The sequence below is a fragment of the Leiobunum rupestre genome, chromosome 11 (assembly GCF_980474605.1).
Source record: "Leiobunum rupestre chromosome 11, qqLeiRupe1.1.hap1, whole genome shotgun sequence".
In the NCBI taxonomy this organism is placed as follows: Eukaryota; Metazoa; Arthropoda; class Arachnida; order Opiliones; family Sclerosomatidae; genus Leiobunum; species Leiobunum rupestre.
This window is the reverse complement of record NC_143394.1, coordinates 27,017,692-27,032,968: the sequence shown is the minus strand read 5'-3', so window position 1 is coordinate 27,032,968 and position 15,277 is coordinate 27,017,692. Positions and strand designations below refer to the sequence as shown.

The 15,277-nt window shown below is 36.7% G+C and overlaps 1 protein-coding gene across 4 annotated transcripts in view; it reads left to right on the top strand.

Annotated features, from left to right (window-relative positions):
* LOC149922090 (neuronal acetylcholine receptor subunit alpha-7-like) overlaps nt 1-15,277 on the top strand; it is a 176,221-nt gene that overhangs the window by 135,152 nt on the left and 25,792 nt on the right. The window lies entirely within an intron of this gene.

The window sequence follows — 15,277 nt, the reverse complement described above, 5'->3', positions numbered from 1 at the left end:
CCAGTGCCTTAATTTACTAGGCTAGGGAAAATATTTCAGTGCCTTAATTTACTAGACTAGGGAAAATCTTCCAGTGCCTTAATTTACTAGGCTAGGGAAAATCTTCCAGTGCCTTAATTTACTAGGCTAGGGAAAATCTTCCAGTGCCTTAATTTACTAGGCTAGGGAAAATATTTCAGTGCCTTAATTTACTAGACTAGGGAAAATCTTCCAGTGCCTTAATTTACTAGACTAGGGAAAATCTTCCAGTGCCTTAATTTACTAGGCTAGGGAAAATATTTCAGTGCCTTAATTTACTAGGCTAGGGAATATCTTCCAGTGCCTTAATTTACTAGGCTAGGGAAAATCTTCCAGTGCCTTAATTTACTAGACTAGGGAAAATCTTCCAGTGCCTTAATTTACTAGGCTAGGGAAAATATTTCAGTGCCTTAATTTACTAGGCTAGGGAAAATATTTCAGTGCCTTAATTTACTAGACTAGGGAAAATCTTTCAGTGCCTTAATTTACTAGGCTAGGGAAAATATTTCAGTGCCTTAATTTACTAGGCTAGGGAAAATCTTCCAGTGCCTTAATTTACTAGGCTAGGGAAAATCTTCCAGTGCCTTAATTTACTAGACTAGGGAAAATCTTCCAGTGCCTTAATTTACTAGGCTAGGGAAAATATTTCAGTGCCTTAATTTACTAGACTAGGGAAAATCTTCCAGTGCCTTAATTTACTAGACTAGGGAAAATCTTCCAGTGCCTTAATTTACTAGGCTAGGGAAAATATTTCAGTGCCTTAATTTACTAGGCTAGGGAAAATATTTCAGTGCCTTAATTTACTAGACTAGGGAAAATATTTCAGTGCCTTAATTTACTAGACTAGGGAAAATCTTCCAGTGCCTTAATTTACTAGGCTAGGGAAAATATTTCAGTGCCTTAATTTACTAGACTAGGGAAAATCTTCCAGTGCCTTAATTTACTAGGCTAGGGAAAATCTTCCAGTGCCTTAATTTACTAGACTAGGGAAAATCTTCCAGTGCCTTAATTTACTAGGCTAGGGAAAATATTTCAGTGCCTTAATTTACTAGACTAGGGAAAATCTTCCAGTGCCTTAATTTACTAGACTAGGGAAAATCTTCCAGTGCCTTAATTTACTAGGCTAGGGAAAATATTTCAGTGCCTTAATTTACTAGACTAGGGAAAATCTTCCAGTGCCTTAATTTACTAGACTAGGGAAAACGTTCAGTGCTTATAGTTAATTCAGTGCCTTAAGTTTCTGTTTTGGGAAAGAACTTCAGTGCCTTAAGTTTCTGTTTTGGGAAAGAATTTCAGTGCCTTAAGTTACTGAACCAAAAAAAAAACGTTCAAAGCCTTAAGTTACTGTACTAGTGAATTAGTTTCAGTGCCTTAAGTTACTGTACTAGTGAATTAGTTTCAGTGCCTTAAGTTACTGTACTAGTGAATTAGTTTCAGTGCCTTAAGTTACTGTACTAGTGAATTAGTTTCAGTGCCTTAAGTTACTGTACTAGTGAATTAGTTTCAGTGCCTTAAGTTACTGTACTAGTGAATTAGTTTCAGTGCCTTAAGTTACTGTACTAGTGAATTAGTTTCAGTGCCTTAAGTTACTGTACTAGTGAATTAGTTTCAGTGCCTTAAGTTACTGTACTAGTGAATTAGTTTCAGTGCCTTAAGTTACTGTACTAGTGAATTAGTTTCAGTGCCTTAAGTTACTGTACTAGTGAATTAGTTTCAGTGCCTTAAGTTACTGTACTAGTGAATTAGTTTCAGTGCCTTAAGTTACTGTACTAGTGAATTAGTTTCAGTGCCTTAAATTACTTACTAGACTGGGGAAAACGTTCAGTGCTTTTAATTACCGTATACTAGTGAATACTTTCAGTGCACTAAGTTACTGAAGTAGGGAAAACGCTCAGTGACGTAATTTACTGTAATAGGAAATACTTGACTCGTATTAATTTACAGAAAGAAAGCCCCTAAATTCCAGTCAAAATAGAGTCATTCTATGGAAAGCTAAGAACGATGTACAAGGGGAATCATTTCGCCCTTAAATATTGTGATGTAAGGAAAACATTAAACGTCTTAAAGTATTATAATATGGATTATAGTCGCATTTATAAAAACGCAACTAGCCCAATATGACTTAATAAAGCATCTCTCAAAACTTATTTAATCTTGTTTACAAATTCAATGATAGATAACTGTGACTATTAGTGTCATGATTGATGATATATCTTCTCTAATGGGATTTGTTTTCCAAATATTACTCCTCAATATAGCTTTTAAAATTTGGGACATACACCTAAAATATTTTTTAAATATATTTAGGTCAACAGTACGATATAGAATAGTTTGAAACAATAAAACTCGACCGGGAATGGGGGTGGCGGAGCGGGAGGGGAAAGTTAATTAATCAAGAGCCAGGCAGCGCTGAGCTTTTGAATCCGCCAACACGTGTTTTAAAATATATTATCAGGGCATCCCAACTTGGGAGACTTTTGTGTCTGATTAAAAGAATAATTTTAATGAAAGCATATTAGCGGCAATACTCACCCGTTGACTCGTGCAGACCTAAATTTTGATAAATATAGGGGGCCAATTACCAGCGGGAAAGTATACGGTAGTTGCCGGGAGGGAAATGGTCGCGGGGGGTAGTGGCGATAGCTAATGAAAAGTATTACGGACGATGAATGGTGGTTCATTAATCAGAGGAGTGCTCGCGGCTGCTTTCACGGAGTCTACACCCTGGGAACCCCCTATTCCCTCATAAAGTCTAGCCTCTATATATTTCCGGTGCTAATCATTAACAGAGAAGACCAGCCCAGTCATCTATTAAATGACCCGATTTTCGGACCAGCGGGACGTTTCTTTTGTTTTCGAGTTTATTTCGGAGTTTTTTTTGTCGTATTTATGGAAATTGGAAAATGTTTATTTTTCCTACATAGTTACCTTATATTTGGCGAAATTTGTTATAGAATTTGGTTGGATTTTGTTTGGCGCATCAGCCAAATAAAGTCAGTAATCCATATTTTTTAAGGTATAACTCCGACGCCATCTTGGAAAATGGCGGACACATTTTTATCTTTGAAGCTCTAGCGGTCGCGTTTTTTTAATCCAATTTTGTACCTCAATATAGCCCAGAATAGCTCCTTCGTTGGTAGAGCTGAAATTTCGGTTAACCAGCTTTTCAAAGTGTAATGTCGTTTTGACCATTTTTCGTTTCTTTTGCCTACTCCTAGAGGTCGGCGGAACGAATAAATTAACCGGCAAAATTTCGATTAACCATAAAAAGTTTGGTTAACTGTTTTTTATGAATATTTTATACGAATAAACAACGATTTAACATGCAAAAATAATCGGTTTTTTCGGTGTTGGTCCATTTGATCGAAAAATATGTGATCGACAGTCGATCATTATACGTTGCAATTGATCGAAATTCCATTTGATCGAATCCCATTTGTCATTTGTTTCATAAGATCGAACCTTCAAATGATCGAATTAAAAAGTATTTATAGTACCAGTTGGTATGTTTTTATTTTACCGAATGTCAATATGAAGTGCAGAAGGAATAATGATGGAATAATTCATTGCTTAAGTGCAGAAGGAATAATGATGGAATAATTCATTGCTTTAACTGCCACAAAGATGAAGAGATTTTTACTTTATACACTATATAATGGAATTTTTTATGACATCGACGATAACGGCCCGTTGTTTTTGATATATATAAATAGGGTCAGGTTAGGTTAGGTTAGGTTGATGTACGCGCGTCGTAGGCGCGTATGCACCGTTGCCTTTTCGATTTACTCCCAAAAATTAGTAGTTTTACTCTACACTAGCTTTCGATCAAATTTCATTCGATCAAATGTCATTCGATCAAATGCAATTCGATCAAATGGAAATTCGATCAAATGGGACCCGTTCGATCATTTGGGAATCGATCAAATAGACTCAAACCGTTTTTTCGTATATTTTTTGTATAATTTGCGGTATGAATAAAAATAAATAATTGGATAATTTCTTATTCAAATGCCGATCGCTACCTACTCCGGAGTCATTACACCCTTTCTCACAGGATTTTACATTTTACATCTGTGATGCTGTGTATTGCACCTCGGTTTCATTGAAATTTTTGTGGTTGAGACGCGTCACTCGATATACTAGGAGTTAGTTGAATCGGTGAGTTTTTCATATTTTAACAGGGCCAAAATTACCCTAGTTATTGCTATGGGATCCATCATTTTTCAAGATGGCGTCAGATTTTGCTCAGTGTGACCCACCAAGACAGAAAATATCAGCGAAATCGGTTCAAAACTACCACAGAAGGAACCTAATTGTTGAATTTATTTTCAAAAATTGCCCTTTTCCTCATCTAAGCGACCGAAACTTTGAAAAACCACGGCTGACGGTTACCACAAATCCTTTGTCGATAGTGCGTCAGTATTAACTTTAGCAAATTTGTTTTTACGTCCTTCGTTGAATGGCTCTGCTACCATGAGAGCCAATTTTCAATCATATCCAAAAATATGAAACACCTACGCTTAATACACGTTCTTCATGGGCAGAATATTACTAACGTCAAAGTAATTATAATAACATTAACCAGCCGGATTACAAAGTGTAAGAGGAGGGTGGCAAGCCCTTCATGCCACGCGAGCCAAGAGCTACCTACACTAACTATTACCTTTAACCTCAACAAGTTTTTATGGAAGGGGAAACTGAAGAGCTCGGGTTAAAACCCCTTAAACCAGTAAAGAAATGCTATAATATAATATAATATAATATAATATAATATAATATAATATAATATAATATAATATAATATAATATAATATAATATAATATAATATAATATAATATAATATAATATAATATAATATAATATAATATAATATAATATAATATAATATAATATAATATAATATAATATAATATAATATAATATAATATAATATAATATAATATAATATAATATAATATAATATATATAATAAATATAATATTATAAGTAACATAATAGCAATAAATATGACAATTAACGAGATTTACAACCAAAAATTACTGATTTTCATAGATATTGCGTAATCAAGATGTCTTCTCAGCACAGAGCCATCTAGTGTCTAAAATACGCGAGACTTCCGCTAAGCTGAAATATCTGGTTTCCGATAGATAGGCGGATTATTCGGCTAAAATGATAAAAATTATAAAAGTTTTTATCGGCGCCTCGAGTTCATGTTTTTTTATCACGCGTGATTCGCACGCGGGCTTCGAAACAAAGCCAAAGCCCCTCGCGACTCCAGAACGTGCTCTAGAATATTAGGCTTAAATTTGTATCAAAACGTAGTCATCCAAAACGGTAAGTCGCGAGTCCATCCAAGTCCCAGCTTAAAGAGAGTATCAGTGCCGAAAAAAGGTTCGGTTAGAAAATTTGCATTAAAGCAATAGGAAGTGTCATACTTATGGTTATTAACTTATTATGTTACTTATGGTATAATTTAAGTAAGCATTAGACGATTGTTTTTTACAAAAACTCCAATTTCCGCTAAAAGGGAGAAGCTTAGGAAGTTTTAAATGAAAATAGACGTAAAACGGAATTGAACAATGAGCGCATTTGTTCCCACTGCTCCCCAAAAATCTCTCTCCCCTGTCCTCATATTTCCATCCGTGTTTCCAAGGGTCGGATCCCCTTTCTCCTTTGTTTCGCTAGCTATATACTCATTTAAATAAGCGGGCGAGGCCGTCCCAAATCCCATTTTCTATTCCGTTTGTCCTCAGCCAATTCCTTATTTCTCTTTAACACGGGTAGTCGCCGAGCGAACATCAATTCTCTAGTTCCTCTTTGAAAAGAATCCTCGCTCATCCGACGATATTTTTCTCCTTTGATTGAACCACGTTAGCTTCGACACCGGCCAAAAAGGTCACGATATTAATTTTATACGCTAGAAGGCAGCGCGCGCATTTAGGGTTATTAAGATGGACGCGAAGCCGAGGCCCGTTTGACATTTGAGTAAAATCCTGGGAACCGCGCTTCTCTCTCTCTCTCTTTGTATTGTTGGCCCGATTTCGTTTTGCCCTGATACAATTACGAGCGAAATCTCGCTACCTCAAAGTCAAAATATGGTATCTGGAAAATGGTTGTTTGAGAATATTGACCTTTGCTCTTATTGCTTTCAGAACTACTCCTTCTACGTTGAGTTTGCAAGTTCCCTCCCCACTGGTTTAAGGGGTTTTCGAGATTTACAAGTATTCCGGGAAAAATGATTAACTGAAGAGGTACTCATTTCAACCATTACTAAATGAAATTAATTATCCTAAACAAGCGAAATTTGGTCTGTGAAGCAATGTTTACCTAAAACTCAACTAGGCGAAAAAAGTACAAAAGACCATCAATTTCGCAGGAAGAAACTAAACTTTATTAGATTTAACGCAGTACTTCAGCGGATATGGCTTCTAGGTGAAAAGACGAATTGGAATGCTTATTCTTAAGTTGTCTTTTCCGCTAAAAGGTCTATCTACCGAAGCACCACGTTAAATCTAATAAAGGTTAGTTTACCCCTTCCAAAGTTGTTGGTCTTTATTGTTACTTTTTTTCTTAGTTTAACGTTCTCTCACTTCGCACCCATGGTTATTATGGTTTTTCAATGTTTATCTACAAATTGTAAATATCGAGTTACCATATTTTTGGGCTGAGATAGAGGACTCCTATTCTTTCTAGTTAAACAAGATTTTTCCAAAAATCGGCGCACACTCGACGATTCGAAAACGCGCAACTAGAAAATCAGCTTTTTGGCCATTTGAGAGTAGAAAGACAAAAGACTAGGAGAGTGAGAGAGAGACTCAGAAAGAGGTTTCCCTTAATGTTTAATCACTTTCTCGATAACGAAAGTAGGATTGGATTTGTCCGTTTCATTAATCTTTATTAATGTTATTTCCTTTTTCGTTCGACCCTTAATTCTTTCTTCCTCCATTTCGGTAAATAACCCTTGTTTCGGCGACCCGAATTTTGAGGTTATACAACTCTGTTTACGTGAAGCTTTTCTTTTTCCATTTATTTCTAGTTGTCTCCTTGTCTTTATTTATAAGGTATTTCACGAAAGACCTAATGCTTCGGTAACAGTCATTTCCGAAAGTAATTGGCCGTTGTAATGTCTGAAACTGGAAGGAAGTGTCAGTGCTATTCAATTGATGCTAATTCGACTTACACTTTCACATTCTCGAGTCATATTAGTTGGTATTATCGAATCTTGTAATTTAGAATTTTGAAATACAGTAAATTTTAATTTTTGAATCCAGTAATTTTTAATTTTTAAATCCAGTAAAATTTTATTTTTAAATCCAGTAATTTTGGATTTCCTAATCCAGTAGTTTTGGATTTCCTAATCCAGTAATTTAGGATTTCCTAATCCAGTAATTTTGGATTTCCTAATCCAGTAATTTTGGATTTCCTAATCCAGTAGTTTTGGATTTCCTAATCCAGTAGTTTTGGATTTCCTAATCCAGTAATTTTGAATTTTAGAATCCAGTAATTTTGTATTTTAGAGTCCCGTAATTTTGTATTTTAGAATCCTGTGATTTGGTATTTTCAAGACAGATAAATTTGAATTTTTGAATCCAATAAATTTTACTAGCACGATATTTTTGTATTTTCAAAAACAATCATTTTGAATTCGCGGGCCTCATAATTTTAAAATCTAACCATTTCATTAATAATTGCAAGTAATAGCTTTATTTGATTCCTAGTAGCTCCCACGATCCAAATGTTTTATTGATATTAGCGTGATATTAAAAAAAATGTTGGCTAGGGCTATCTTCTTAGTCAACTATACACTTTTAAATATATAGAAATCAGAAGTATACAATTTAATATTCTAAATGTACCATTGTTTTTCGAAATATTGTCTTTTAAGCGAAACAATGTCACGCTATCCATTTTAAAAGTAACATTTTGACAGACCAACTTCATCATAAGAGCGTCTTACGCGTATATAACAAAAAGCCAGCTACTAGATGGAGAAGATATAGATTTTAAATTTTAAGATAAAAGCAGATATACATTAAATTTTTCTCCATGTAGACCATAAAATTGAAATATGAACCTTCTCAGGCTCTAATGGGCCCTACTTTCTAGCACTTAAATTAAATTATGTAAAAACCATATTTTCCCTATTAAATAACATCACATATTAACCCCATACTCTTTGACTTTATCCCAATGGTATTTTTCAAAAAACATCCGGAACCTGAGGAATGTCTATGTTTCAGGCGAGTAACATTTGCAGTAAAGGGAGATTTATACTTATCTCGTTATAGAAATATATTATATACTTTATAGTAATAAACTGTTAAGCCTAAATGAAAATTACGAACGACGGTAGTATGGTACGAAATTATTTAAATACACTATAACAATAAAGTGGGCACTAGAAATTAATTCAAGAGTTTTTCCAGTACACTTTCGACTTTGGGTCACCCTCATTATTCAAAAATGTTATTTACTTCTGATAATAGTAATAAACTATTAAGCCTAAATGAAAATTACGAACGACGGTAGTATGGTACGAAATTATTTAAATACACTATAACAATAAAGTGGGCACTAGAAATTAATTCAAGAGTTTTTCCAGTACACTTTCGACTTTGGGTCACCCTCATTATTCAAAAATGTTATTTACTTCTGATAATAGTAATAAACTATTAAGCCTAAATGAAAATTACGAACGACGGTAGTATGGTACGAAATTATTTAAATACACTATAACAATAAAGTGGGCACTATAAATTAATTCAAGAGTTTTTCCAGTACACTTTCGACTTTGGGTCACCCTCATTATTCAAAAATGTTATTTACTTCTGATAATAGTAATAAACTGTTAAGCCGAAATGAAAATTACGAACGACGGTAGTATGATTCGAAATTCTTTAAATTCGCAATAACAAAAAAAAATCTTAAGTAGGCACTAGAAATAATTCAGAGGATTTTTCCCAGAACACTTTTTATTTTAGGTCACCCTCATTATTCGAAAATGTTATTTACTTCTGATAATAGTAATAAACTGTTAAGCCTAAATTAAAATGAGAAAATACGGTTGAATGGCATGGACTTCTTTAAATTCGCAATAACAAAAAGAACCTTAAGTAGGCACTAGAAATTCATTCAGAGGGTTTTTCCCAGTACACTTTCGATTTTAGGTCGTCCTCTTTTATTGGCAAATACGACTACAGTCGGCCGCACACCCACCCCCAATCTCCGCAAAAACACCTTTATATTTTATTCCGGAAGCGGAGGCCCACGCTTTTCAACTTCGTAATATCCGAATGGCCAAACGATGTTTGTGAAAATGTATATATAGAGGAAGCAGAAATCGTATTCAAAGAGGTCTCTCTCTATTTTCCAATGGAATTAACTTTATTCCGGCAGCCAATATTTCTCGAATTGAACGCGCTATACGTTTGTGTACGTGTAGGAAAATTTCGGATTCGCCGTTTCCATCTTCAACCGAAAGAATAAACGCGGCTCTGTTTAACCAAAAAATTTCCTTTCTCGCGCAACTTTTGAAATTGTATAAATCGAACGTGGAATTTAATTACAGCGAACTGTCTCCGATAACATCTTGACGCGACTATAGTTTGCCAATGCTATATCCTCTGGCATTGTGTCCACTTTCGATTTGGGAGCTATATTCGCGGTAGAAAAAAGTAGTCTTCCTTTAAAGGGCGACGGAATCCTTCAAATTTCGCTAAATTCCAAGCTATACTCTCCGGAAATACGCAAAGAAAAATGCCAAATTGTTATTGGTTTCAAATGATTCAGTGGCCTATTAAAGGGGAACGGCCAAGCTTTTCCAAATATGGCCTTATTTCCGTATCAAAAGATTAACAAGACGTTCAATATACTAACACGTACCTTTTTTTGTCTTGAAAAAATAGCTTTTGGCCCAAAAGGTTGAAACGAAAAATAACGCCAGGTGTTTGGGTTTGAATTTTCGCCGCCATCTTAGGGGCTGCCGCCAGCGCCCCTAGCCCCGTATGATCGATTTGCGAACTATCCTAACTTTTAAAATCGCTCAATTTGGCGTGCGAAACAAATTTCTTGCGTCTTCAGCAGCGCGCGCTTTTACGTTGTTTTTCTGTCTCGCCGACTTCTCACCAGGTGTCGCGGCAGACACGCGCTTTTCGATTTCCAGAAATTTCTTTATTTTATTAAAAATTAACCACTCAATATTTTTGATGCAGTTTTCGCCATAAATTTTAGTTTTAAATGGGCTATAGGGCTATCTAACTGGTTAAAGCTTGACCGTTTTCCTTTATGCTTTGTTTCTCGGTTGACAAGATTCGTCCGCGAGTCAGCAACTGACGAGTGAGGGTTTTGGGGTCGGTATTTCGGCGTTCCATCCCCATCCCCAACGAGAAATTACGTCATCGGGTTTGTGATTGTTTGAAACAATTACTTTGCGTTGTGAGAGGATTTTCGACCCATGAAAATTAGAAACCGTTTGCTTATGGGGGAAGAATACAGTAAAAGCCTATTTTTCGTTCAAGCTGAACGTTTCTGTTTTAACAATTACATAATTGAATTAAATTTTTCTTATTAGGCTGAACCTTCCTCTAGCGCTTAAAATAATTTTGATCATTCTAATAGTTAACGAGATATAAGGTCCTAACTAAAGGGTAATTTGGACGCTTGCCCAACTTATTTAGCTCCGGGGGTTCGAATTAAAACGTAATAACTTAATTATTTTTAAATTTAAAATTGTCAAAATTATTTTTAGCACTAAACAAGAGGCTGTTCTACACTTAAATATTAATTTTATAAGTTAAAATACAAAATTAATAGAGCTCAGCTTAAAAGTGGGGTGGCAGAGTGGTTAGCGCTTTCGTCTCGCAGCAAGAGGAGCCGGGTTCGATCCCAACTTGTGGCACTGGGTGAGAACACGGAACTACTCTTTCCGCGTTGAGTTTGCAAGTTATCTCCCCACTGGTTGAAGGGTTTTGCCCCGAGTTCTTCGGTTTCCCCTTCCCATAAAAACTTGTCGAGGTTAACGGTAATAGTTAGGAAGGGCTTGCCACCCCCTCCTACGCATTGTAACCTGGCCACCTGTTTAAAGGCATTATAAGTCGCTAGATGACTTGGGCCTAAGGTGGTGCCTTGGGTATTAGCCTAGCTGATTATTATAAAATAGCGCGAAATTAGACAATGGCCACTGTATATAGTCTTCCCCCTTAACTAAAGTCAGTAAAGCCGCTCAAAATTAAATTATTGCTTCTTTACCAACTGCAACCGACCTACAAATGATTAGTTCGTGCTTTCATGTTTGGGAAAGGGGCTACTTATTGCAGCCAAAATAAGTTTATTTACAAGTTTATTTCAACCGGATTATAATTTCAGCTTGATGTTTTATAATAGTGTCAGTAGCGATTTAAATATTTCAGTCTTAAATTTAGATTGTTATTAAAATTAATTTAAAATGTAGTTTATGTTACCTCTGAGCTCACATTATTCATCAATTTGTCAAAACAAAAAGGCACAGAACGATGACCCGGTCTCCGATATGGATAGAGGAATTATCTCAGCCACGAAGACAACTTTAAAAAGGAGATTGACCAAACTTTAGAATTGAAGTGTCGTGAAATTCTGTCAAAAGTTCCAAGCTATGGCTGAAGACTATATCACAACCCAAAATGAAATATCGCAGCTTTGACTTGACACGAACGCGCTCTTGGAAGAGCTTACTAATAAAATTGATAGTCAGAAAAGTCCGAAAATCAATTTTGATAAGGTTGTCAATTGAGCGGTCGCCGAAACGCAGGGTCGGTGCGGGAAACAAAATAATATTATAATTTTTGGAATTCCATCCGTTGAGATGAAGGACTGCATTGAAGCCGCTATACTCGGCTTACGGATAAGCTCTGACACCGACGACGAGGGACTGGTGATCCCATAACTTTCTACGAGTTGAATGAAGACATAAATCAATTTAAGACGGACAAAGCGGCGGGGGAGGACGCCCTAACAAATGAGCTGATACCAGCTCTTGATGTCCAAGGCCGTCAGGGTTTATGATAGATATTCACCAACATCATGAACACCAACAGTGTTCCGGAGTCGCGGGCTTGGTCAGTTATTAGACTGACATTCAAAGGTGGTGACAAAGACCACTCAAAATTGAATTCGTATCGGCCCATTGCAGGATCGCAGTGTTTATACCGACTATACATGTCGATTCAAAAGATCTGACTGCAAACGTTTGTGGAAGATCATCAAATTATTGAATTCCGAAGAGATTGGAGGGGTTCCGATCACTCATTTGATCAAGATAGCTCGAAAAGATATCGATCAATTTTGCAACGCCCTTCTTGATCTCCGAAAAACCAACGATACGGTGAGCACGACCAAATTCTGCGCACCTCTCGTTGAGCTAGGCATCCCAGTTACATACGTCCGTCATCTCCAGGCTCTTTATATGACAACACCATATCGGTATAATCAGGAACTAACTTCATCGAGAGCAAGGTTGGCCTGAAACAAGGCTGCCCCATGTCGCCACTCCTCTTCGCTCTTTACCTCGTTCCGCTGGAACGCCGTCTCGGTGTCCTCGTAAAGTGACGCGCGTTAATCCATCCATCCAACTCTCCGTTTCGAGTCACTGTTCTTCGCTGACGACATTGCTGCGGTACACTCTTAAAAACGTTGGGTTAAATTATTTTGGTTATTTCATTTTTAACTACTTTTTGAGTCAAAAATAACCCAAATGTAGTTGAAAATCTTGAAACGCAAAATTTGGGTTAAACAAAATTAGGTTGTTTTTAAGATAATATTATAGCAACCCAAAATTGGGTCATACTATCAAATTTAAAGTTCCCACGCGCCAAAGACGATATGAGCATCGAAAATGTGTCCATCGAACTTGTAGTCTTTGGAAGACTGGAAATTAAAAATTTTGCGCCATTCCTGCATCGTTTCCATAAGTGCTTGAAAGGATTCTTAATTTTTGATTCTAAAGGTATAGAATATTTTTAATTTAATTTACTATTTATAATTTAAATTTTTCCAATATTTTAAATTTCTTATTTATGTTGTGTTAATATTTCAGCGGAAGAACGTAATGAGCTCCCTTGTTTAAATTTATTGCAAATTACCAAGGCCCTACGATATTCTTTCCAGTGTGATCAAATTTATAAACCAAATTAATTGTTAATTTATAACCCAAAATTGAGTCATATATTAACCATATTTTGGGTAACTTATAAATTTAACCCAAAATATCGTTATTAAAATAACCCATTTTGGGTGAAAACGAAAACCACCCAATATTTTGTGTGGTTAAATACTGACCCAACAATGGGTCAAAAAAACAACCCAATTATTTGTTAAATTATAACCCAAAATTTAGTCATATATTAACCATATTTTGGGCTAATGTTCAACCCATATTTGGGTAACTTATAAATTTAACCCAAAATAGAGTTTTGAAAATAACCCGTTTTGGGTGAAAACTAAAACAACCCAATATTCGGTTTGGTTAAATACTGACCCAACAATGGGTAAAAAAACAACCCAATTTGGGTCAAAAACAACCCAATATTTTTAAGAGTGTAGCGAACTGGGAAGCAAATCTTCAAGTTATTTTGGATACATGCGGAGACTTCGTGACGGAATATGGCCTGGAACCCCCCGGATATCATTTACGTACCCAGACATCCACATCCAAGGGGCAGTCATTCCCTGCACAGAAGAAGCGGTCTACCTGGGCGTGAAAATCGGCGTAGTTGACGACTACTTAGCGTCGCACGAGTAGTCGTTATTGGGGAAAGCTGTAAGAATGTCTGGATTAGGATTAATTATACACAGGGATATATCGTTCCAGCTTAAAACTCCATTAAGTAGCGGAAAAGATTGTTGTAAACCCTCTATCAGAGGAAATCAGAGAATAAACGGAAGTCCCCATTGCGCATGCGCGAAACGTGTGTCAAACTACTACCGAATTGGAAACACATTTTGAGCCAAGGCTTAGTGACCCCCCTCCCCGTTCTTTTCACCTAGATAATTTGGTAACATTTTAATTAATTTACCCTCAGACTACAAATTTCAGTAATTAAGTTGTTACCATTGACTCTGTTGCTTATATTGCTTGGTTCTGATGGTGTAATAGCTAGCAACTCAAATGTATGATCGCTAAACATTTTTAGTTTCAATTGCTATGACGGAGAATCACCATGCCAACGTTTAGCTCTCCCCCCCCCCCGATCTGCCCTTGATCCACTTATCACGCATGCGCTTTAGTAATTTCCGTTTGGGCGCCGATTTAACCACTAGAGGTTTCATAACAATCGTTTCCGCGTTTTTGCTTCTGTGGGATATCCCTGTGTTTAAATAATCCAAGGTCTGGGGTTGCCCAACATAAGGGCTATCTACTACTACCCGAAAGGGAGTAGTGGTTCCCACTTTAGCTTATGGCAATGATGCCCTGACTTTCAATGATTCTAGCACACGAAAATTGGTACAGACGCGGCGTGTGGTTGGAAAGACGGCTGTCGGTGGAAACATCCTTACAGCAAAAACAGCCTTAGAAGGGGAACTGGCTTGGTCTTCCTTCGAAGAGATGGGGGCCAAAAGTAAGTTAAACTACCTGGGAAGGTTGATATACATGGACCCAAACCGGATATCCAAGCGGGTATTTGATTACGTCCGCTTGGTGGGTTTAAATTATTCGGTGGTATAAACAGCTCTACTTCCTTGATGGTTACTACGGGAAAAATCCGCATCGGTCGTCCACTCAGTCGGAACAGGAATGGGCCTCCATAGTTTAGAAAGGAGTTTTGGGGCTAGCCCAACGGAAAAGGGAGGAGGAACTCGACTGGCATCCGAGTCCGACGCGTTATAGATCCAAAGAACGATCCCTTTTCAAACAAATATATTTGAATGGTGTTGGTTGCCAACTACTATTTCAGGCGCAAACTGGATAGCACTAGACAGCGAAGCGACTTTTGGAGGTGTTCGGACGGGATTCCTTCTGCCCTGACGAGAAAGAGACCCTAGAGCACATCCTGATGGTGTGTCCGCGATGTAGGACTATCCACGAGAACATAACAGACACCGTAGCCCTTGCCAGTCGCTTAGCGCTGGACTAGGACCATACTAGCGTATATCTTCTCACCGCCAAGGCATTTCCTAAGGCCTGGTGGTGTGACAGTATTACCTGAACGAATTGCACCACATCAAATTTATTTTAAATGATATTCTGCCTGCAAAGTTTTAAAAAAAATTATAATTATAATTATA